This window comes from Hemiscyllium ocellatum, chromosome 24 (genome assembly GCF_020745735.1).
Source record: "Hemiscyllium ocellatum isolate sHemOce1 chromosome 24, sHemOce1.pat.X.cur, whole genome shotgun sequence".
Classification (NCBI taxonomy): Eukaryota; Metazoa; Chordata; class Chondrichthyes; order Orectolobiformes; family Hemiscylliidae; genus Hemiscyllium; species Hemiscyllium ocellatum.
The window spans coordinates 43,693,592-43,717,651 of record NC_083424.1 but is presented as its reverse complement, the minus strand read 5'-3'; the positions used below and the strand labels follow the sequence as shown (position 1 = coordinate 43,717,651).

The following is a 24,060-nucleotide window of genomic DNA, read 5'->3' as shown; positions in this document are numbered from 1 at the left end:
ATAGAAGCCAAGAAAATGAGAGATATAGGTGGAATGTCATTTTTTAAAAATTGACATTCTGCAAATAGGTTTTTTTAAACAAAGAACCAATTAAAAACTAAATTACATCACATTCAACAAGTTATAATTTTCTTTCCAAAGGGATGTTTCCTTAGAGAGAGATTAACAGCGAGTGCAAGTTCACATCAATTCATAGCTTGCTTGTTAATTGTAATGAAATTGGGGAGCATTCTTCAACAACCACATACTCAGAAGCAACACAGAATCAATACCAACAATAATATTTTTGTATCATTGTACTATTCCAGTGTTAGTTTTGCTGTCATCATTATCAAACTGAAAGTCAAGCCAATAACTTAAACTGAAATTTCAGTCAGATCTTGACAATTTTGTAGCAAGTGGGGTTCAGGTATAAACCTGAACAAAAAAAGTTATCACTAAAAGAAATAATAAATAGGACTCCTGGATTTTCAAAGGTATTTTCAAAACCAGAAGTAGCACTAAGATGAAAAACAAATGATGTCATATGTTGCAATACAACTAGCTAATAGAAACCATGGAACTTAAGAGTTCGCCACATCAGTTGACATCATGCTCTTTGTGAAGCATACCAACAGCAATACCAATTACATAAATATAATTTAGTTTATGTCAAACGTTCCTATAAATGATACAACTTAGTATAAAATAGCAAGGACACCTCAAACTTTTGGGTTTTTTTTCCCTGAAGATCCCACAGATAGCACATCCAGCAAGCGCAGTTGAAAGATATGCCTCAGGGAATGCAAACCTAATTAAGGTCAGATAAGTCTTTTTTTCTAAGAGATATATTACAGCACAAATCTACAAGTTAGAATTTAAATGATGCCTGGAATGTCATCTGGAAAGTACAGGACTCTGTAGTTCTTTTCAGCAAACATCAAGTTTGAGCAAATTCTGTGCATTTAGGTCCAGACTGCACTCAACCAGAGAGAACGTGACAAGAATTGGAAATAGGTCTGGGAAATATCTTAAAAATAAAACCAATATTAGACATATGTTTGGTCAGAAGTAAATACATATCATCCTATTGACCAAATGCAGTTTCAAGTCTTGGCACCTGCATCTTTCAAGTATAAGTAAGGAAATACAAATGAATGAATTACTGAGAGGCCAAGCATAGTGCCAAATATACCATTTGAATTACAAAAGCCAGGTTACCACAATAGTGGAAATGCAACTGCATATTGTTCAAAACCAGATACATATAACCAAATAGACTCTTAAAAAGCACCTGCAGCTTACAGCTTCTGTGAATGCCACAAAATATACAACTGGAATCGGTGTCTAACTTCATTGCAAAATCAGGTTAAATTATTCTGTTATTCATCTAGTTCTGGGGCTTCAAACCAAACCTACTGGTTCCTTTAAACAGGATTGGATATTGCGCATAATTCTCTTAACAAAACTTCCAGAATTCCAAGTAACCAATGCCAAGGTTAAGCAAATTGTAAGACAAATAGAACAATGCATAAATCCCTACAGGAAGACATTTGTTATATTATGTTCAAAAGAACATCAAGCTGTCAGCTAGTGAAATACATTTGAAATACTGCTGCAAAGTGGGAAACATGGCAGTCAATTTACATGCAGTAAGAGAGGTATTTCTTCTATAACGCGATGGTTGCATTCTTGTGCCACCCTCTGTTATAGAAAAATTGCCCTTTAGAAACAGCGCTTAAGAGTGTTGGTGATGTGATCACATTACAACCAATGCACATTTTAAAAGTTTGCACTTCAGAACTAATGCCCACAGTTCATCAGCTGCATTATAGTGAATCTGCATCAACAAAAATGCACGTTATAGCAGATCGAGCTGTATCCCATTAAACAGGGTTTACATAAAGTGACCAGATTACATCACTGTGCTGCTCCAGGATAAATACTGGCCAAAAAAATCTGAACTTCAAAATTATGCCATTGAACTTTTAAATCCATCTGAAAGAGACGACAGATCTAATCTGAAACATGGCATCTTTTGACAGGCCAGCACTCATTTAGTACAGCTCAGAAGCGTCACACCAGACTACACGCTCAAGTTCCTGACCGCACAACTTCAACTATCCAAGTAACCCAAAGGGAAGACAGCACAGCAAAATAAACTCCCCATGAAGCTCAGGTACAACTGCACCGCAAAAGTAAAATCACTTCAAAAAGTAAGATGCAGAACTTTGAGGTTCAACCCGTCAGTTTCTGAAGTATAACTAATACGCAAGCAATTAAAATCAACATCAGTCAAGGAGAACAGAAGAGAAACTGATGCATAATTCAAAAATACAGTCAATACATTTGAAATCAACATGATTCAATTAGGAACGAAGACTAGAAATTGCTGGAAAGTTCAGCAGGTCAAGCAGCATCTGTGAAATCAGAGTTAACGTTTCAAGTCCGATGACACTTCCTCAGAGTTCAGAAGAATGGTGACTGGACCCAAACGTTAACTCTGATATCTCTTCACAGACATTGCCAGACCATCCAAGCTTTTCCAGCAATTTAGGCTTTGATTCAGTTTGGGATGGGCATTAAGTGCTTGCATATCCAGCAGCCCACATCCTGTGAAAGAACTGTTTTTGAAAATGAGCAAACTTGAAGAAAAAGCCTGATATGCAAGAAGTAAAACAGCAGAATTAAGAAAAATACAAGTACTTTAATAAAAAGTGCATCACCCCTCAATAGAAGACTGCAATTCACCATTTATCATAATAAATAAATGGAGACATGAATATGAAAACGTTGATTCAAAATGACGAGCTCTCAAAACCCTTCAGTAAGCAAAATTCAGTAAGAGATAGAGTTTGCTCACAATAGATACATTGCGCCATCAAGTTGATTTGCCCAGTTTGTTTCCCATACAACAGTAAGTGCACTATCAAAGTTTTTTAAAAATCTCCCCCCCAAGTTGGATACTTGAAAACTAACAGCAAATACAACATGCCCAGATTTAAAAATGAACTCCAAAACTTCAAATTTTATCACAAACAGATTTTCCATAAGATCTAGCAATTAGCAACTCACTACAGTCAGTTAATGCACAAAGCCAGTTTCCCTTTATACATGACTTACATGTGAACAAGGAACAAAAGCAAGCCACTTGACCCTTCGAGCCTGCTCTGCTATTCAGTAAGGTCATGGCTGCTTGGATTTTAACTTCAACTCTACATTCTTGCACTTCCCCAATAATCTTTTACCCTCTGGTAATCAGGAAATTAAACCTCTGCCCTAAAAAGGTTCAGAAATCCTGTAACCACTGCTTTGTGAGGAAGGGAATTCCAAAGACTCTCAACCCTCAAAAGAAGGAAGGTTGCTCATCTGTTTTAAATGGGCAACCTTTAAACTATGGCCCTATAAATTACTAATACTAAATAATATGGGGGAGGAATTAAAGTACCATCACAAGAGAAGGAGCATTGTTGTGGTTCTGTTCACCGAGCTGGAAGTTTTTGCTGCAAACGTTTCGTTCCCTGGCTAGGGAACATCATCAGTGCTATTGGAGCCTCCTGTGAAGCGCTGCTTTGATGTTTCTTCCGGTATTTATAGTGGTTTGTTCTTGCCGCTTCCGGGTGTCAGTTTCAGCTGTAGCAGTTTGTATGTGGGGTCCAGGTTGATGTGTCTGTTGATGGATCTTCTTGCCGTTTCCGGGTGTCAGTTTCAGCTGTAGTGGTTTGTATATGGGGTCCAGGTCCATGTGTCTGTTAATGGAGTTTGTGGATGAATGCCATGCCTCTAGGAATTCCCTGGCTGTTCTCTGTCTGGCTTGTCCTATGATGGTAGTGTTTTCCCAGTCAAATTCATGTTCCTGGTTGTCTGAGAGTATGGCTACTAGGGATAGCTGGTCGTGTCGTTTTGTGGCTAGCTGATGTTCGTGGACGCGGATTGTTAGCTGTCTTCCTGTTTGTCCTATATAGTGTTTTGTGCAGTCCTTGCATGGTATTTTGTAAACTACGTTAGTTTGGCTCGTGCTGGCTATTGGGTCCTTTGTTCTAGTGAGTTGTTGTCCGAGTGTGGAAGTTGGCTTGTGTGCTGTTATGAGTCCTAAGGGTCGCAGTAGTTTGGCTGTCAGTTCTGAGACGCTCCTGACGTATGGTAGTGTGGCTAGTCCTTTTGGTTGTGGCATGTCCTCGTTCCGTGGTCTATCTCTTAGGCATCTGGTGATAAAGTTGCGTGGGTATCCGTTTTTGGCGAATACCTTGTATAGGTGTTCCTCTTCCTCTTTTCGCAGTTCTGATGTACAAAAGAGCCACAACACACTGCAGTACACCAGGGAACAAAACGTTTGCAGCAAAAACTTCCAGCTCGGCGAACAGAACCACAACAACGGACACCCGAGCTACAAATCTTCAACCAGAATTTAGAAGGAGCATTCAACAAATTAATGGGGCTAAAGATGGATAAGTTCCCTGGCCTTGGTGGATTACGTCCCAAGATCCTAAAAATAGCAGCTTACATAGACAGAAGATTGCATGGAAAAATATTGGAATCAACTAAGAAATAGCAGAATATTTGGAAAACTGTAATCTAATCAAGCAGAATCAGCATGGCTTCACGAAAGGAAACCTTTTTAGCAAGTGGGGATAAGAGGTTCTTTTTCAGCTTGGCAACCTGTGACTAATGGGTTTCCATAAGGATTCATCGCTGGGACTGCAACTGTTTACAATACGTGTTAATAACTTGGAAGGAGGCAGTGAATATACTGTAGTCAAGGTTTGCAGACAACACAAATAAATGGAAAGACAAGTTGCAAGAGAATTACACTTTACACAGAGATATTGATAGATTAAATAAATAGGCAAAACGTTGGCAAATGGAATATCATGTGGGGAAAATGTGAAGTTGTTCATTTTGGAAGGAAGAACAAAAGAAGAGCATTATTTAAAATGGAGAAAAACTGCAGAACGTACCAACACAATGATTTAGGGGTACTTGTGCATGAAACAAAAGCTAACACAAGTAGAGCACATAATGAGGAAGGCTAATGAAATACTGGATCGAGAATCCTGATGAAGAGCTTATGCACAAAACTTCGATTCTCCTGCTCCTTGGGTGCTGCCTGTCCTGCTGTGCTTTTCCAGCACTATACTCTCAACTAGGACAGAGACCTCTCTGCATCTCAGAACTCTGCAACCTCTCACTTTTAGACAATATGTTTTTCCCACTCTTTCTGCCAAAATGTAAAAACTTTTACGTTTCCCCACATTGCACTCCATTTGCCAAATCTTCACCCACTCGCTTAACCTATTCATATCCTTTTGCAGGCTCATGTCCTCTTCACAACTCACTTTCCTACCAATCTCTGAGCCACCACAAAATTTAGTTACAAATCTTCAAATCATTTATGGAAATTTTGTAATGAAGTATTGAGGCCCCAGCACTGATCCCTGTGGCACACCACTCGTAACATTCTACCAGCCTGAGAAAGATGGACTTATTCCTACCTCTGCGTCCTGGTAGCATCAGTTTTCAAATGTCAATATGTTACCCCTACACTACACCGTGGGCGGCACAGTTGTTCAGTGGTTTGCACTGCTGCCTCACGGCACCAGGGACCAGAGTTCAATTCCAACCTTGGGCGACTGTGTGTGAAGTTTGCACATTCTCCCCACGTCTGCGTGGTTTTCCTCCAGTTTTCTCCCACAGTCCAAAGGTGTGCAGGTTAGGTGAATTGGTCATTCTATAGTGCCCATAGTGTTAGGTGCATTTGTCAAGGGGAAATATAGGGTAGGGGAATGGGTCACTCTTCGGAGGTTTGGTATGGACTTGTTGGGCCAAATGGACTGTTTCCATACTGTAGGGAATCTAATCTACACCATCAGCTTTTATTTTCCACAATAATTTTGACATGGCACCTCATCAATTGCCTTGTGGAAATCTAAGCACGATACATCCACTATTTCCACTTCATCTACAGCACAATTTATAGCGTCATAGCGACATACAGCACAGATTCCAACAAAATTAGTCAAAGAAAAATCGTGTTTGACAAAACCATACAGACTCTGCCCAATTATCTATAACTTATTAAAATGCCGTTATAATGTATTAGATAATAGCTTCTAACATTTTCCCCATGACAAATGTTAACTTAAACTAGCCTGTGGCTTCCTGCTTTCCACCTCCCTCCCTCCTTGAATAAAATGGAGTCATATTAGCTATGTTCCTATTTCAAAGAACCTTCTCTGAACCTAATGAGTTTTGGAAAATTAAAACCAATGCATTGACTATTTCACTGGCTTCTTCCTTTAAGACCCTCGGATGCAATTCATCATTCATCCTGGGACCTGACAACTATTTGTATCATACTACAAAAAATACAGACTATCAGAATCTGCTTACTTTCAAATGTGCATTAAGACTTTTTCAGAGCACTGGTGGATGTCAGTTATAATTCAATTTCATCAGAGACAGAAGGATCCGCAATCAGGCCATCACACCATAGATTTAAACACTCATTTTAGACTGACAATTCAATGTAGTACTGAGTAATGAAATATTGTACACTATCAAGCATTGTTTCTAATGATGCAATAAACCAAATCTGTACTCTCAGGTGAATGCAAAACAGTATACCATGTCATTACTTTCAGGGAAAAACTTTATTGGTTGTGAAGCTCTTTAATAAGTCCTTCAATTATAAAAGATATTTTTTGTTTATATATTTGCCAGTTCTTTCCTTCAGTGTCAGACAGCACAGAAACAGACCCTTTGGTTCAACCTAACAGTCCCAAACTAAACTAGTCCCACCTGCCTGCTGCTCGTCCATATCCCTCCAAACATTGCCTAATCATGTACTTATCCAAATGTTTCTAAATCATCATAACTGTGCCCACATCCATCGCTTCCTCAAGAAGTTCATTCCACGTGATCCACCCAGTGTAAAACAAGTCCCCCTTGTTTTTTTAAAATCTGTCTCCTTTCACCTTAAAAAATGTGCCCCTTAGTCTAGAAATCCCCCCATCGTAGGGAAAAGACCCCAACTATTAACCCTATCTATACCACTCATCAGGTGACCTCTCAACCTCTATGCTCCAGTGGAAAAAGTCCCTGTCTATCCACTCTTTCCCTATAACTCAAACTTTCCATACCTGGCAACATTCCAGTAAATCTCTTCTGAACCCTTCTGAATCTCTTCTGAACTAGCTTAATATCCTACCTATAACTGGACGATCAGAACGTGATTTAAGGTGACATATTTCACTGATGTATTTAAAGTTTTGAAAAATCAAAATTGATTATACTTAAAAAAGATTTAGTTATGGAGGACTAAATCACTGCTGACACTGGGATTTGCACTGAAAAAAAAACAAATGCTGGAGATCACAGATCAGGCAACATCCATAGAGAGAAAGAAAGCTAATACTGATGAAGAGTCATCTAGACTCAGCTGAAGTGAAGTGAAGTGTGGAAAGGGCAGCATTTACACTATAATTTGGAGTGGGGGGGGGGATGCTAGGGGAGAAAAGATGTTGATAGAATCACTTTTGGATACCTACATTCAATAGAAAACAAACGCAAAGTCCACAAATGCTTGAGGAACCTATTTTAAGTATATAATTGACAAAGAAAAGTTCAATGCTTGCACTTTTTCAAAAATATGACACTGCGTTTGCTATGGATATGAGAATTGACACTAGTTTAACCTTGTTGCACTAAAAGTCACCAACAGGGCACCTTTACTGATTCACAACATCTCAAATGATCTAAAGCTGGACTACTTGGAGGTAACCAAATATCCAATAATCCAGTTAGGCAATGTGCTCTTATTTTAGTTGAAATTGTAAAGTTGGCTTGGATATTAATATTTTTCAAAGTGTTTAAGACATATCAAACAAATTACACGGACTGGAAATGGAAGGGACAAGCACAGGCAAATTACAAATCAGAGAAGTTGGAGAGAGAGTGAACAGCTTGCAGTTCTGACAGTTAAGTACCTAGGTCTTGATGGACTTCATCCAAGCACATTAGAAGATCTGGCTAATGAGATAGTTGATACAGTAAATTTAGTTTTCCGAAACTCCCTTGCTTTAAAAAGACAGCCCCATTAGATTGGGTGACTGATTGTATAATTCCATTTTAAAAGGGAGACTGAAATCAAGAAATACAGGTCAGCAGCTTAACTGGAACCACAAGAAAAATATTAGAAGCTATCATGAGAAAGGTTATGGCTTGAAAAAAAAGTTATAGCAGACAACTTGTAGAAGTTAAGGTAACCAGGTAGAGTCAATATAATTCTGAAAAGGAGATCGTATTGGAGCTCTTGGATGAGGTAGCATGATTGCAGATAAAGAGAACCAGCGAATGCACTGAGATTTGGCAAAGTGCCACATGAAAGGCTGTTGCAGAAAATAAAAAGCTAATTTCTAGGGTAGTGAGGACGAATCACATCACATCACATGGTGGGGTGGTGCTGAGGGGGCAGGGGATTTAAATTCCAGCCTTATAGAGATCCACAACAGCAATCATGAACAGTAAAAATTTTCAAAAGCAATAAACTGAATGCAAAGGACCAATTAAGAGAAATGAACATTAAATAGTACCAACGTGCAAATAAAGCCAATTTTTGCATGTTTGGTTAAGGAACAGAGCTAGCGGGAAGAGAAAAAAAAAGCCCCAACATATGATCACCAGGAAAGGGGATGGTGTCTATGGGTCAAGCTAAAGAGTTAGGTTTAGCTAATGCTGATTTTGCACTGCCTCTGGTGGGACACAATGCCAACTGATCTCAAAACAGTTCACATGTAAATGGGGGTTGGAGAGGGGTTAACATTCAGGCTAAATATTCCCCCTCAAATTCTACTTTCCCTCTCCCACATAGATACTTCTCCCTGTTTTTTTTCCCTCACCTACCTCGCTCCTTCATCCCTTCTGCTCTCTACACTAGCCCATCTCTACGTTCTCCCTCCTCACTCATTTTGCCTTCCTGTGCTCTTTTAACTTCAAGAAAATAATCCATGGGGCACTGCACTCCCAAAATTCACAGATCTAAAAGAGAACTCCTTTTCACAAAGAATGGAACCTCGCCAGGGAAATGAATGACCACAAACAGCAAAACTGCTTCAGTAATTTACTGAAAATGCAGTACAATCACAGCTCTGCATAAAGGCAGGGCCAGCACCTATGAAGTGACAATCTGTTGCAGGAACCTCAATAAGTACCATCAGGCCAGCTTTATAAGGCCAACAGATGTAGGAACAGAAGGAAGCCATTCAGCCCATTATGGGTGCCCCTCCATTCAATCAGATCATGGCTGATCTGATGACCCTTAACTCTGCTTTCCTGTTTTATTTCTACCTCCCCCAAACCCCTTATTCCTCAACTGCTTAAAATTCTGTTTCTCTCAGCCTTGAATATACTTAATGATACAGTCTCAACAGCCTTCTGTGGTAAAGGATTGGGGAGCACCCTGGAGCCAAGGCTTGTGATTCCCAATGTCTTAACTACACAGCCAGAGCTCAGGTTCTTTCCCACCATTAGCCTAAAGGAAGCCAGAGACAGTTCCAGCTCACCTCCCACTCAGTGTTTGACAGCAGCAGTTGTTTGGACAGCTGCTTCTGACTAGTCAATGGGAGCTGCTGAAGCTGGTCCAGTACCTGCAGACCTACTTGGCCCTAACTGGCATGGGGTGGCTATCAGAACTGCATCTGGTCACAAAATGTCCCTGAACAATTGCTTCAAAGTAGTGTCCAGAGGGGAGGTCACCCCTCCCCAGCACTAGACCCCTCCTGTGAAATCCTATGGCTGATAGAGATAGAGTCACAGTCATACAGCACGGAAACAGCCCCTTCAATCCAACTCATCCATGCTGACCAAGTTTCCCAAATTAAACCAGCCCTACTTCTGAAGTGAAAGCAGAAAGCCTCCTTTACCCAGAGCCAGCTTGCAGCACCACCACTAAAAGGAAGCAGAGAGAAAACATAAATGTGTATTTTTGAGATTGACAAGTTGAAATGAGTGAAATGTCAGAGGAGAGTGCAAGATCTCAACTACGTACACCTTATAAAAATTATTTGAAGTGATACAAGGTATAGTTGCCAAAATTGCTAATAACTCAAATGTAGGTAATCAGATTGTGAACAGGCCACAAGAGAGGCTACAAAAATATACAAATGGATTAAGTGAAAGGGCAAAGATACAGCAAAATGGAATATAATGTTGGAAATTGCCAAATTGTCGATTTTGGCAGGCAGCAAAAAAAAGCAGCACATAATTTAAATGGAGAGAGAGACTGCAGAGCTCAGAGATGTAGAGAAGACTGTGTTTTAGTACCTGAACTACAAAAAGGTTAGTAGTATGCTTGCTAATTATTTGCTACACTGCAACATCATCATTCATCACAAGGGGAGCAGAATACAAACCTTAGGAAAGTTATAGAATAGAACAGAATTGTAAAATCCCTACAGTGTGGAAGCAGGCCATTAGCCCACTGAGTCTGCGCTAATCCTCCAAAGCACATTCCATCCAGGTCCACCCACCTACTGACCCTATCCCTGTAACACAGCATTTCCCATGGTTAATCCACTTAGCCACTCTTGGAGTTGGGAGGCCATGTTACGGCTGTACAAGATATTGATTAGGCCACTAATGAAACAGTGTGTACAATTCTGGTCTCCCTACTACAGAACGGAGGTTGTAAAACTTGAAAATGGTTCAGAAAAGATTTACAAAGATGTTGCCAGGGTTCAAGGATTTGAGCTACAGTGAGAGGCTGAATAGGCTGGGGCTGTTTTCCATGGAACATCGGACTCTGAGGGGTGACCTTAAAAAAGGTTTATAAAATCATGAGGTGCATGGATAGGGTAAATAGATAAGGTTTTTTCCCTGGGTTGGGGGAGTCCAGAACTAGAGGACATAGGATTAGGGTGAGAGGGGAAAGATTTCAAAGGGATCCAAGGAGCAAATTTTTCATGCAAAGGATGGTGCGGGTAAGGAATGGAAGTGGTGAAGGCTGGTACAATTACAACATTTAAAAGGCATCTGGATGGGTACATGAATAGAAAGGGTTTGGAGGGATATGGGTCAATTGCTGGCAAATTGGACTAGATAAATTTAAGATATGTGGTTAGCATGGACAAGTTGGACGGAAGAGTCTACTTCTGTGCTGTATTTCTCTATGACTTTAAGTATTACTAATCAATAAGCCATCATCCCCATCCCCACCCCCATGAAGCTGGGACTGGGGGACTTCAGAAATGGCATTCCCAATTCTGAGTTTATGACAGAGGCAAGGTCACTACTCATGCAGCTGAAGATAGTTGGATCAAGGACAATACAGAACTAAGAAACTCTTGCACAGATGAACTGGAGTGGCAGTATTGACTTCCAGCAACCACAGCCACCTTCCTTCATGCTTGATATATATTCAACCAATACAGAGATCTTCCCATTGATTCATTTTTTTCAAAGTCGCCTTGATGTGAAGGACAAACACAGTCACCTCCCCCTAGAGTCAGCTCTACTTCGGATACAATTGTAATGAGATCAGGAGCGGAGTGGCCCCAAAAACACAAGCAAACCGGAGTGTCAAAAGCAGGTTGTGCATCTGCTACTTGATCACGCTATCACAATCCACCTTCAGTCACCTTACTGATGACCAAGGAGACTAACGGACAAGTGTAAGCAGCAGGAATTGCTTTTTTTGTATACAAGACAAAGTGGGACAATTTTCCACATGGTCAGGTAGATTGCGGTGTTGAAGCTGTACTGGAATAGCTTGGCTATAGCCACAGCTAGTTCTGGACTGGAAAGCTCCATTACTATTGCCGGAATGCTGTCAAAGCCCATAGGCTTTACAATATGCTCTTAGATGCCGGCCCAAAATGACTTTTGTGGTAATAAGTTTCTTCTAAACTTTTAGCCCCTCTTTGAATGCTTCCCACTAACGTACCTTCAAATAGCCTTTATCAGGCTCAGTTTTACAAAATCTCAACAACAGTGCTCATCAGTCTCAAAAGAATTCAGGATTTTAAATGAACCATGCTTGAACAGCAGAATACTTTGGATGGCAGAGATAATTTTTACATCCATTGTATACCAGAGCGAGTGTTAGAGGAGCACAATGTAATAGCTTACTTGGAAATTAACTCTGAGCTAAAGGGACTAATCAAATATTAGCTCCATTTCGATCTAAATATTTCCCTTAATCTGTATTCCTTTTCTGATGGGACAGTGCTTTGTCTGGTCCCGGAAATATTGCAAATTTACACGAATGTGGGAAACAAAAGTCTACAACAGGGCAAGTAAAGAGACTTTATACAATTTGACGGAGATGGAAACAATTAACTTCTGTCTGACCTTGTTAACGAACTTGAGCTTGCTGAGAGATGAGGAGTGGGCATGAACATTTCAAGATAGCCTGAGACATAATTGAACTCAGTAGCTTCACTGTAAATTTCATTCTGAATTTAAAAGAAAAGCTGTTTGTATTTTATAGCACACCAATGCCCAGGCCTTGAATCTCGCAAGTTCATACTGGGGGAACCAGTCTTCAGACACAAATGATTGGCACTTCTCTTCATTTAATCAAGCAGCAAGTCGCGCAGTTTCTGCATGTGGATATCCTGAACATCTTAAAAATCTTCAAGACATCTGTCATATCTTACATGGGTTACCACGAATCACTCCTCCCTTTCTGGATGTCATCAAGTAATGTCACAACTTAAGGTTTCTCTGTGAATAAACACGGGCCATTTTTGAACAGATGATACAAATCAAAGGGAGATGGGTGACTTAGTGGTTTGGTCACTAGATTAATAATGTCCTGGGAGGTAAGCTCAAATCCCAGCAAACCAGCTGGTGAAATTTAAATTTGATGAATAGAATCTGCAATTTAAATCCGCTTTCAGTAACAGTGAACATAAAACTATCTATTGTCACAAACCCACATGGTTTACTACTGCCCTTTACAAAAATCTACAGACCTTACCTTGTTTGATCAACGCAACTTCACACCTACACCAAGCCACTCGACTTGAGAACAATGAGGATGGGCAAATTGGCATTGCCAATCATGTCCACATCCCATTAAAAGGGAAATTTGGAAAAAAAATGTTAAGTCCTTTCCTGCTTGAATTGAAGCAAGCTATAAACATTTATATGCCATATCTTTGGACAGACCATAAAGCCCACTGAACTGAAAACCTAATTTGAAGTCAAATATAATACTGAAAAAAAAGCAGATTTTTTTAAACTGCAAAACTGACTTTAAGCACATGTCCTAGGAGGTAAGCTCAAATCCCAGCAAACCAGCTATGATAATAGAAATACAAAAAAGGCAACAGGAGCTGCGAAAAGGTGCTGTCAAAGTTAGTCCTAAAAATAGAAGTAACAAGTTACAATCATGGAAGGACTTGTCTACAAAAGAGATGACTGCGCACTCAACCAACAGCTTCACAGAACAACAAAATTCTCAAGTGCTCTCAATTGCTTGCTCCTGAAGCATGACTGGATTTTTAACCTGAATCAAAGTAGACTAGTGATTAGCGAAGAATTAAGAATGAGTGGTTTTGTAAAGCAATTTAAATAGTACCTAATGAAGTGTTCCAAAACTGAGAATGAGGATAGGGGCAGCCACAGTTATTTGTTCAAGCAATACAATAATTCTGCATATCTATTCAAGAATATGGTGCCTGCAGTGATCTTTGAATGTAGAAATAGGAATAGTGTAACCTGACAAATTGTGCACAATCTGATATTCAACGTTACCTCCTTCCCAGTATTCTTAGAATCAGGAGAAGCAAAATATCTGCGCATACCCAAACCCCACCCAATCAAACAATGACTAAGAAAAACATCTTTCAGCGTCATCACATTCTCATTAATTTCCTGCTCAGAATGGAAATGAAGTAACTGCATGAGTGAAGCCAGCAAGTTGCTGATACCACTTAAAGCGCCATAAGCAGGATGAAACGGAATAGAAATTTAATAAAAACAGCAAATAAACAGTTACTAAAACTACATCAATAATTACATTCTTCATTGTCTTCTCTTTGTGGTAAAGTTCATTTGTGGCCATTTTCTGCTTTCAATATAAAATTAACACCCTAAACTGAATAAGATGCTTTCCGAGACAGAACTACAAGTTCACCAGCAATCCTAATAAAACAGTTATTAAAATACTACAGATCATCACTATCATATCAGGAAAAAAATCCTTTTATTTATAACTGCTCAAATTTTACTAAAAATATGTAGGTCAGCAAGTGACATGATGGGCAAGAGGAATTTGATGTAGGTTAGAAAAGCAGAGTTTTGGACACGCTCAAGTTTATGGAGGATAGGAAACAGTGGGCTGGCCACAAAGGACATTGAACATTTATCAGAATTCACCAATCTGAAATTCCTAATGAAGGGCTTTTGCCCAAAACGGCGATTTTCCTGCTCCTCAGATGCTGCCTGACCTGCTGTGATTTTCCAGCAACACACTCAACTCTGATCTCCAGCCCTCACTTTCATCTTATCAAGTCAGCAGCTCAGCTTGAACATTGCACTTCAGCCAGTGGCAGTGATTGAATCAGTCTTAGAGATGTACAGCACGGAAACAGACCCTTCAGTCCAACTCATTCATGCCGACCAGATTTCCCAATCCAATCTAGTTCCACCTGCTAGTACCTGGCCCGCACGCCTCCAAACCCTTCCTATTCATAAACCCATCCATATGCCTTTTAAATGTTGCAATTGTACCAGCCTCCACCACTTCCTCTGGCAGTTCATTCCATACACTTACCACCCTGTGCATGAACAGGTTGCCTTTGGGTCTCTTTTATATCTTTCCCCTCTCACCCTGAGCCTATGCATTCCAGTTCTGGACTCCCCCACCCCAAGAAAGACACTTTGTCTATTTATTCTATCCATGCCCCTTATGATTTTATAAACCTCTAAGGTCACCCCTCAGCCTCTAAAGCTCCAGGGAAAACAGCCCCAGCCGATTCAACCTTTCCCTATAGTTGAAAACCTCCAACCCTGGCAACATCCTTGTAAATCCTTCCTATAGGAAGGAGATCAGATTTGCACGCAGTAGCAGTGGGAATGGAAGGCAATGGCTTTGATCTTTCCAATATATCACTAGATAAAACTGCAACTTGATCCAGACCTGAATGTTGGGTAAGTAATTAGATAGCACAGAGGCACGGAAAGGCTCAAGAGCAACAGCCGTAGAGGTGGTGCTGGGTTTGATCAGCATGCATGTAGAAGTCGACATCATGTTTTTACAGTCATTATTGTAAACAGCAAATAACAGCATATGGATTCAGATAAACTATTGCAGGACATTCTTTGACAATGACCAGAAAGGCAACAATGGGCCCCAACAAGGCCAATGTTACACCATTTAGCTTCGGTATTTTTATTGCACAATTTCTGGCTGGAACAGAACTAGTTTAAAACAAAACTTCAAGTTGTTGCAGACTAATATAGCACTTTAAATATGTTGGAAAGCATACGCATTCCTGTTAGTAAATCTCCGAGAAGAGGTTTCCATTCTGGTTTGATAGGAATCCTCAAAATCTCAGGACCTATTATAATCTATAGATTCTGCCATATGCAAGGCATGCGGAATTTGGAAGACTGAGTAAATGAGTTACAGGGAGGTTTGTACACTCTTTCAACACCTCAAACTCAACTCTGCACGTTCCTGACAAAGCGTCTCAATGTGTTATGCGTTTCTCCAAATGAACCTTCATTGTTCTAGTCAATCACAAGCCAAGGTTTCAAAGACTTGGTAAGTACATTTTCTCTCTTCAGGGATGCCTTGAGGACATCCCTTAATTATTTGTTGTCTTCTTGGGAGATTCCTACGATCGCAAATTTAGAATATAGAGTAAAAGCAAATTACTGCGGATGCTGGAATCTGAAACCAAAAGAGAAAATGCTGGAAAATCTCAGCAAGTCTGGCAGTATGTGTAAGGAGAGAAAAGAGCTGACATTTAGTCTAACTGACCCTTTGTCAAAGCTAAGAAAAGGGAGAAATAGGGGGTATTTATACTAGGCTGAGAGAAGGGGAGTCATGGCTCCAGAAGCAAAGGTAACAATATAAAGGTGATAATGACAGTGCTTAGAGATGATGATTAGGAGCTGTGAATGACCAAGGCTGAAGCCATGGCTATGTGACAAAATATGTGGGGTGGGTGTGTGTGTGTGTGTGTGTGTGTGTGTGTGTGTGTGTGTGTGTGTGTGTGTGTGTGTGTGTGTTTTTGGGGGGGGGGGGGGGAGGAAAAGAAAGGAGGGGAAGGAAGTGGGTGAAGCAGAGGCAAAATGGAAAACAGGGGAGAAGGATAGCAAAGGGGAAAGAGGAGAGGAAAAAGGTGATGAGAGAATGGGGACCGAGAGAGAGAGAGAGAGAGAGAGAGAGAGAGAGAGAGAGGGAGAGAGAGAGAGAGAGAGAAATCAAGGAAGAAGAGGTACAGAACAGTGAAAAAATTTATAAAAAGGATAAATAAAAAATAAAATTTAAATTACGGAGCAGAATGAAAACAGAGGGGTTGAGATGGGATAACCGTCTGAAGTTGTTGAATTCACTGTTGAGACCGGCAGGCTGTAACGTGCCTAGCCAGAAGATGAGATGCTGTCCCTCCTGTTTGCGTTCAGCTTCACTGGAACATTGCAGCAGGCCAAGGACCCTGAAGTACTCTTCTCTCCGACAGGATTTTCGTTTGTCTCTCTCCCCCTGTCCACCTTCACCGCTTTCTTTTTCTCTGTGTTAGACAAGGTGTTTACTAAGACTCATCTTCCGACTAAGCACGTTACAGCCTGCTGGTCTCAACACTGAATTCAACAACTTCAGATGATTATCCCATCTCGACCCCTCGGTTTTCATTGTGCTCCATAAATTTCATTTCATTTATTTTATTTATCCTTTTTTAAAATTTTGTTTTAAAACTGTTCTGTACCTCTTATTTCTTGATTTGTCTCTCTTTCTCTCGCTCCCCACTCTGTTTACTTTTTTCCTCTGCTTCACCCATTCTTCTTTCACAGCTCCTAATCTCCCCATAATCTCTCTGCATTGTCATTATCACCTCTTTATTGCTACCTTTGCTTCTGGAGTCATGACTCACCTTCTCTCAGCCTCGTATAAATACCTCCCTATTTCTCGACAAAGGGTCAGTTAGACTCGAAACATCAGCTCTTTTCTCTCCTTACAGATGCTGCTAGACCTGCTGAGATTTTCCAGTATTTTCTCTTTTAGAAAAGATTAGTTGTTTCAAGAATTTGGTGTCAAGACATAAGAATAACATGCCTAGTTTTGGTCAATGGAGCAGGTTTTGGGTAATTAGCACCTTGATTTGGGGGAAGACATAGCTATTGGACCATCATTCTGATCACCAGATTTGGAGAATAAAGTGGAGGCACTATTGATAGTGCTTCTTCAGCTCCTTGAGGTGCCTGCTGTAAACTGTCTCAATTCCTGAAGCTTATAGGAGTATGCTCACATGAATAGTACACACAACTTTGGTGGATTTAAGTTTCCTGCTTTTATTCTTTGCCAGCTAATTTGCTTCCTTCATTTAATATAGTTTGGGGACACTCAAACAGCTCTCTAAAAAAAAACTGTTAAAACAAACAGGGAGTTTGAAGAAAGTCATGCATCAATTGAAAACAAATAACTTTCAACCAATTCAGGAATTATGTGGATCTTTGCAGACAAGTAGTTAATAGGAACATTAAATAAATCATTGATGCACCAATAAAAGGAAGTTCAAATGTTTTTCCTTAAATTTAAAACAAATATCGTAACTGGATTTTCTCCCCTTTTAACACAACACTGATGTCCCTGAAGTCTAAGTTGTCATTAGCTTATAATGGAAATAAGGTAATAAAAATTTTCGCAGTTCCTCAGAGGCATGACTGCTGACATACACAAAATAAATAATTGCTTTTATGGCAGCATCTCCTGTCTGAGCTTCAAGTCGTCTTGGGCTACAGAAGGAAACAAGGTAAAATTCGCATCAACTTGTAGAGATTATGATCCACCACTGAAGAATTGCAAATAAAGAAATATTTAAAAATCATAATACAGTTTTGAATCCACAGTGCTGTGACACACCTTTGCACTGAGTCTAATAAGTAAAAATACCTTTCACTTACACATCAGCTTCACTCTCCATAGCTACTTCACAAGATTGTAATCAAACCAAAAAGCTTATACAGGGTCAAAGGAGATGACAAATGGACTGCTGACCAATAACTTAAAACCCATCTTTAAGATCTGGAGATGGCGGTGTTGGACTGGGGTGCACAAAGTGTTGTGTGGTTTTAAGATCGGTCTCAAAAAGGGGAGCTTTATGGAAGGATCCCTGAACTTTAGGGCTACAGGACTGAAGATACAGTTGTGAATAATGTAATATGTATAAAAGGACAGAATTGAAGGAATAAAAATATAGTTCCCAAGTTGCTGCTGTTACATAATAGGATAATAGAGGCATGGAGCTATTTGGGCAAACCATTCAAAGTAAATGCTGTGACCCAAACATAACTTCGAACACAGTACGAAAGTATTACTCTACTTGAATTTGTTTTTTTTAAAAAGGTTGAGAAAGAGATAAACATGCTGCCCTTACCCTTCTAGATGATAGTGGTTGTAATTTTACAAGATGCTGTCCAAGAAGCCATGGTGAATTTCTGCAGTGCATCATTTAGATGATACTCGCTACTGTCTGCATTCATGGGGAAGGGAATGAGTGTTCAGGGATGTGGTGCTGATCAATTAGGATGCTTTGTCCTAGATGACATCGTGCTGGAGTGTTATTGGACCTGCACTCATACAGGCAAGTGGGGAGCATTCAATCAAACTTCTCAAAAGCATGTGCGCGTCAACAGACGTTATACAACTAGCTTTGAACATTGTGAATTCACTGCTTGAACATTTGGTAGGACAGAGGCAAGAGCAATTTTCAGAGAAGAAGTTGGATTAACATACAGGGGTTCAAAATGGAAAAAAAGTGACCAAATGAATAGCTCCTTCAAGGAAAGAATGTAGGTACACTTGATCAGATAGTCCCTTCTCTACTGCGTAACAACTTGCAATTTGGTTGAACGTGGGGGGAATGGGAGCGCTTGAACTAGATAATCCAAAAAGACTCAAGTCCTGACCAGTTTCACAATCATATACCCTTAGTTTAGACGTAAGCATATAATCTCAACTGACAATTCAGTGCAACTCTGAGCAGATGTTTCACTGCCAAAACTACTGTTCGTTAATCAGTGTTATTAAACTGCCCCTCTCAGATGCAAACCATTTCTCCATTTCCATTGCCAGTGCCTACACATCAAAATCACTTATCTAGGTCATTAATTTGTCATTTAAGAGACCGTGCTGTGCAAAAGGTACTGATTGCATTTTCCTTTAAAAACACCGACTTGACTTTCAAATATCTCACATCATCAACTTGCAAGTTCCTTCTGTACTGCATTTAACAACACATAGGAGGACAGCCAGAGAAAGATCTGCTCTTTTCTTGATCAGATCCGCTCCACAGCCTCAGCTCCATTGTTGAAAGAGCTAGTATTTCTGATTCCCACAGCTATGTTTACCCACAGAAATGGACTAACAGTTCAAACGCAGGGATTGCATCTCATACATTTGTTATATCTACAGAAAATAGTTCCCCATTTGAAACCAACTTTAACTAAAGGGACATAGTTCAAAGAACCTAGAGTGGCAGCATGGTGGCACACAGCGGTTAGCACTGCTGCCTCACAGCACCAGGGAGCCTGGTTTGATTCCAACCTGGTGCAACTGTTTGTGTGGGGTTTCTATGTTCTCCCTGTATTTGCACGACTTCCTCTGGGTGCTCCAGCTTCTCTCCCCACCCCCCACCCCCCCCCCACTGTCCAAAGATGTTCAGGTTAGGTAGATTGGGCATGCTTAAAAATTGTCCCACAGTGCCCAAGAATGGGCAGGTTAGGTGGATTAGCCATGATAAAAGCCCTATGCTGGGTTACAAGGATGGGTACGGTGTGGATTTGGGCGGGATGCTCTTCAGAAGATGGGTACAGACGTTACGGGCTGAAAGGCTGATTTTCTGCACTGTGATTCGGTGATTCATGGTACTTTTAAGCCATTTAACAGCAAAATGAGCTTGCCAGTTTATGGTGACAGAATGCTTCAACTTCACAATGAGGCTGCAGGATCTGCGTGTTTGCAATTAATTCAGGCAGAACATACTCCATCAGGTACACATGACTGTACTTATGTTCTATGGTCTAGTCATTGTAACTGTGTGCTCATTAGTTAATTTTGTGGTCAGTAAAATATTAAGAGACCATGCAGCTCTTTTTTATTTAAAAAACGCATTAACTCAGTTCATTTAAAACTATTCCTGTAAATCAAGAAAAATACAATGAAAGGCCTTCTCTGAACAAACAAGAACATAGCAATTGCACAGAGTTGAAAAATGTCGTGCTGGAAAAACACAGCAGGCCAGGCAGCATCCCAGGAGCAGCAGAATCGACGTTTCGGGCATAAGCCCTTCTCCTGAAGAAGGGCTTATGTCCGAAACGTCAATTCTCCTGCTCCTGGGATGCTGCCTGGCCTGCTGTGTTTTTCCAGCATCACATTTTTCAACTCCGGTACTCCAGCTTCTGCAGTCCTCACTTTCTCATAGTAACTACACATGATGCCTTAATGCAATGCAATATTGACATAGGCCTGTTACTTTGCATAAAACACCAAAGAGAATTTGAAATCCACACATGACTAATTACTTGCCTTAGTTAAGCAGTTTACATAAATGTTTGAAGTTATGAATAGTAAACTTAAAGTTAGGGCTGATAGTTCACCATTTTTTTTTGGGGGAGGAAGCTAAGACAAAGATACTTGAAAAGAAAATGGCAGCCAAGCAAAAACACTTACTGTGCTGAAGAGATTCACATTTTATTGATCACCTTTAAAAAGTGAGTTTTGAGAAGATTTATAGCTCAGGTTGAGGTTTTGGATGTAGATTTCCCTCGCTGAGCTGGAAGGTTCACTTCCAGACATTTTGTTACACTACTAGGAAACATCTTCAATGGACATCAAGCGAAGCAATGCTGAAAATTCCCACTTTCGATTTATATGTTTGGGTTTCTTTGGGTTGGTGATGTTATTTCCGGTGAAGTCACTTCCTGTTCTTTTTCTCCAGGGGTAGTAGATGGGGTCTAACTCGATGTGTTTGTTGATAGAGTTCCAGTTGGAATGCCATACTTCTCAGAATTCTTGTACATGTCTTTGTTGGGCTTGTCCTAGGATGGATGTGTTGCCCTCCCTCATCCATATGTGAGGATACTAGCGAGAAAGGGTCATGTCTTTTTGTGGCTAGTTGATGTTCATCTATCCTGGTGGCTAGTTTTCTGCCTGTTTGTCCAATGTAGTGTTTGTTACAGTCCTTGCACGGTATTTTGTAAATGACATTAGTTTTGCTCGTTGTTTGTATTAGTGTCTATTGAGTTCATTAGCTGCTGTTTTAGTGTGTTGGGGAGTTTGTGGGCTACCATGATGCCAAGGGATCTGAGTAGTAGGCAGTAATTTCTGAAATGCCTTCGATGTAGCTGAGTGTGGCTAGGGTTTCTGGATGTGTTTTTTCTGCTGATTTGGGTTTATTGCTGAGAAATCAGCAGACTGTGTTCATTGGGTACCCAATCTTTTTGAATACACGGTATAGGTGATTTTCCTCTGTGCTGCAGTGTGTGCTGGCTCATTGAAATAATGTTCTGATGCAGCTTCGTTTGTGGGTGGCAGGGTGTTTGCTTCTGTAGTTCAATATTTGGGCTGTATGTGTTGTTTTCCTGGAGACGCTGGTTTGAAGTTCACCATTGGCTGTTCACTCTACTGTGGCATCTAGGAATGGCAGTTTGTTGTTTTCCTCCTTTTTAGTGAATTTCATGCCCAGATATCATGGTAGCCCACAAACCCACCAACACACTAAAACAGCAGCTAATGAACTCGATAGACCCTAATACAGACAACGAGCAAAACTAATGTCATTTACAAAATACTGTGCAAGGACTGTAACAAACACTACATTAGACAAACAGGCAGAAAACTAGCCACTAGGATACATGAACATCAAGTAGCCCACAAAAAGACATGACCCTTTCTCGCTAGTATCCTCACATATGGAGGGGGAGGACACCACTTCGACTGGGACGACACATCCATCCTAGGACAAGCCAAACAAAGACATGCACAAGAATTCCTAGAAGCATGGCATTCCAAACGGAACTCCAATCAACAAACACATCGAGTTAGACCCCCATCCTGAGAAAAAGATAAGGAAGTGACTTCACAGGAAATATCACCACCACAGGAAATGACATCACCAACCCAAAGAAACCCAACCATATAAATCGAAAGCAGGAATTTTCAGCATTGCTTCACCTGAGGCCCACTGAAGATGTTACCTCGTAGGGTAACAAAATCTCTGGAAATGAACCTTCCAGCTCAGGGAGAAAACCTACATCCAAACCTTTAAACAAAAGGTATAAGTTCATATCATTTAACACAGATAACATTCAAAGGCAAATATCAGGTAATCAAAGAAATTTAATAAAAGGTAATGCCTACGTGCTAACATAATTATTAAAAAGTTATTCTCAAATTATGGCCAGCATGTTTGTGTTCCATTTATTTCTTATCCTCAAGTTGTCCTGAAAATGGATATATGCTTGCCTTTACAACCAAATGGTTTGCTACACCACTCCAGAGGCCAGCAATTCTTTAGACCCTTGTCACAGGACATTGATGAAAAACACAACAATCTAATTAACAGATATCCACATGCATTCAATTACATTTACAACTAATCATGGTAGAATTAGCACTCAAAACACCTGAGTAGACAACCTGGGAGCAGTTATGTTGCTAAAAAGTAGTGATCTAGTGGCTTGAGTTAACAATCTGGAAATAGAAGTTCAAATCCTATGATACCAATTCATCATTATTTTAAATCAAACACAATTTGGAATAAAAAGCTGGTACAAGTGATGACCATGAAAGTCTATAGTTGTGCCAATGCCTTTTAGGATGGAAAATGCCATCCTTAACTGAATTTTAATAAAATATAAATGCTTATAATACAAATAATAATTTGGTTAAAATAAAACACAGGATGTGAGACTCACCAGCAAAGCAAAGATTTATCATTTATACCTAGCTGCAGAATTGTTTTTTTAAAAAAACAACTATTTTCGGGATAGTTAAGAGTCAACCATAGCACTCTGGTTTGAAGTACAATGGTCATACCAAGTGAACCAGGTGTATCCCTTCAATAAAGTTGTTTTAAGGTACCTGAATATTCATTGTGAAAAAGAATAACTTTATTTCAGCCTTTTATAGAATTTGATTTAAATGCCCTAGCTGCCATGGTGGGGCTTGAATTTCTTTCTCCAAATCACCATGCTAAGCTTTACTAAGGTTTTACTTATGGAAAGAACCATCAGTAATTTTGCTCTTGGGAGACGAGCACCACTAACAAAGCCAGTATTACTGCCCATCACCAACTGCCCCCATTCTCAAACTACTGCTGTCCATGTGGTTTTGGTATACTTGCAGCCTTGGGAAGGAGTGCCGGACAACAGTAAACTTCTGAGTGGTGTTGAAGCTGCTCACGTAGAAGCAAATTAAGAGTATTCCATAATACCCCTGATATGTGCCTGGTTGATAGAGTTGAGGCTTTGGGAGACAGGTAGTGAGTTACTCACTATACAATTTCCAAACTGTGATCTACTCTTGTAGCCACAATATTTGACTTGGTCCTGCTCAGCTGCTGAAGTGAAAATATTTAACTGAAGGAAAGCCAATTTCAGTGAAATTGAAACAAAAGATTGCCAGCTGGGCACAAAGTACATTTCCATAACAAAGGAAGATATTGCAACCAAAGTCAAAATTCCTTCAGTAACACAAAAAGTGCAAGATGAAGTAAACAAAAGGGTGCTTATCTCCAATATCAGATTTAGAATACAAATGAAAGTAAGACAGAATTAGTATGTTCAGAGGTGAAGTGAAAAAGGAAATGAGAGGCAGAGTATTTGTGAAGAGACTGGTAGCTAACAAAAAGG

At 40.1% G+C, this 24,060-nt stretch overlaps 1 protein-coding gene across 1 annotated transcript in view; it reads right to left on the bottom strand.

The window, feature by feature from the left end:
• Nucleotides 1-24,060, bottom strand: part of sppl3 (signal peptide peptidase 3) — a 205,687-nt gene that overhangs the window by 165,989 nt on the left and 15,638 nt on the right. The gene's annotated exons all lie outside the window — the stretch shown is intronic.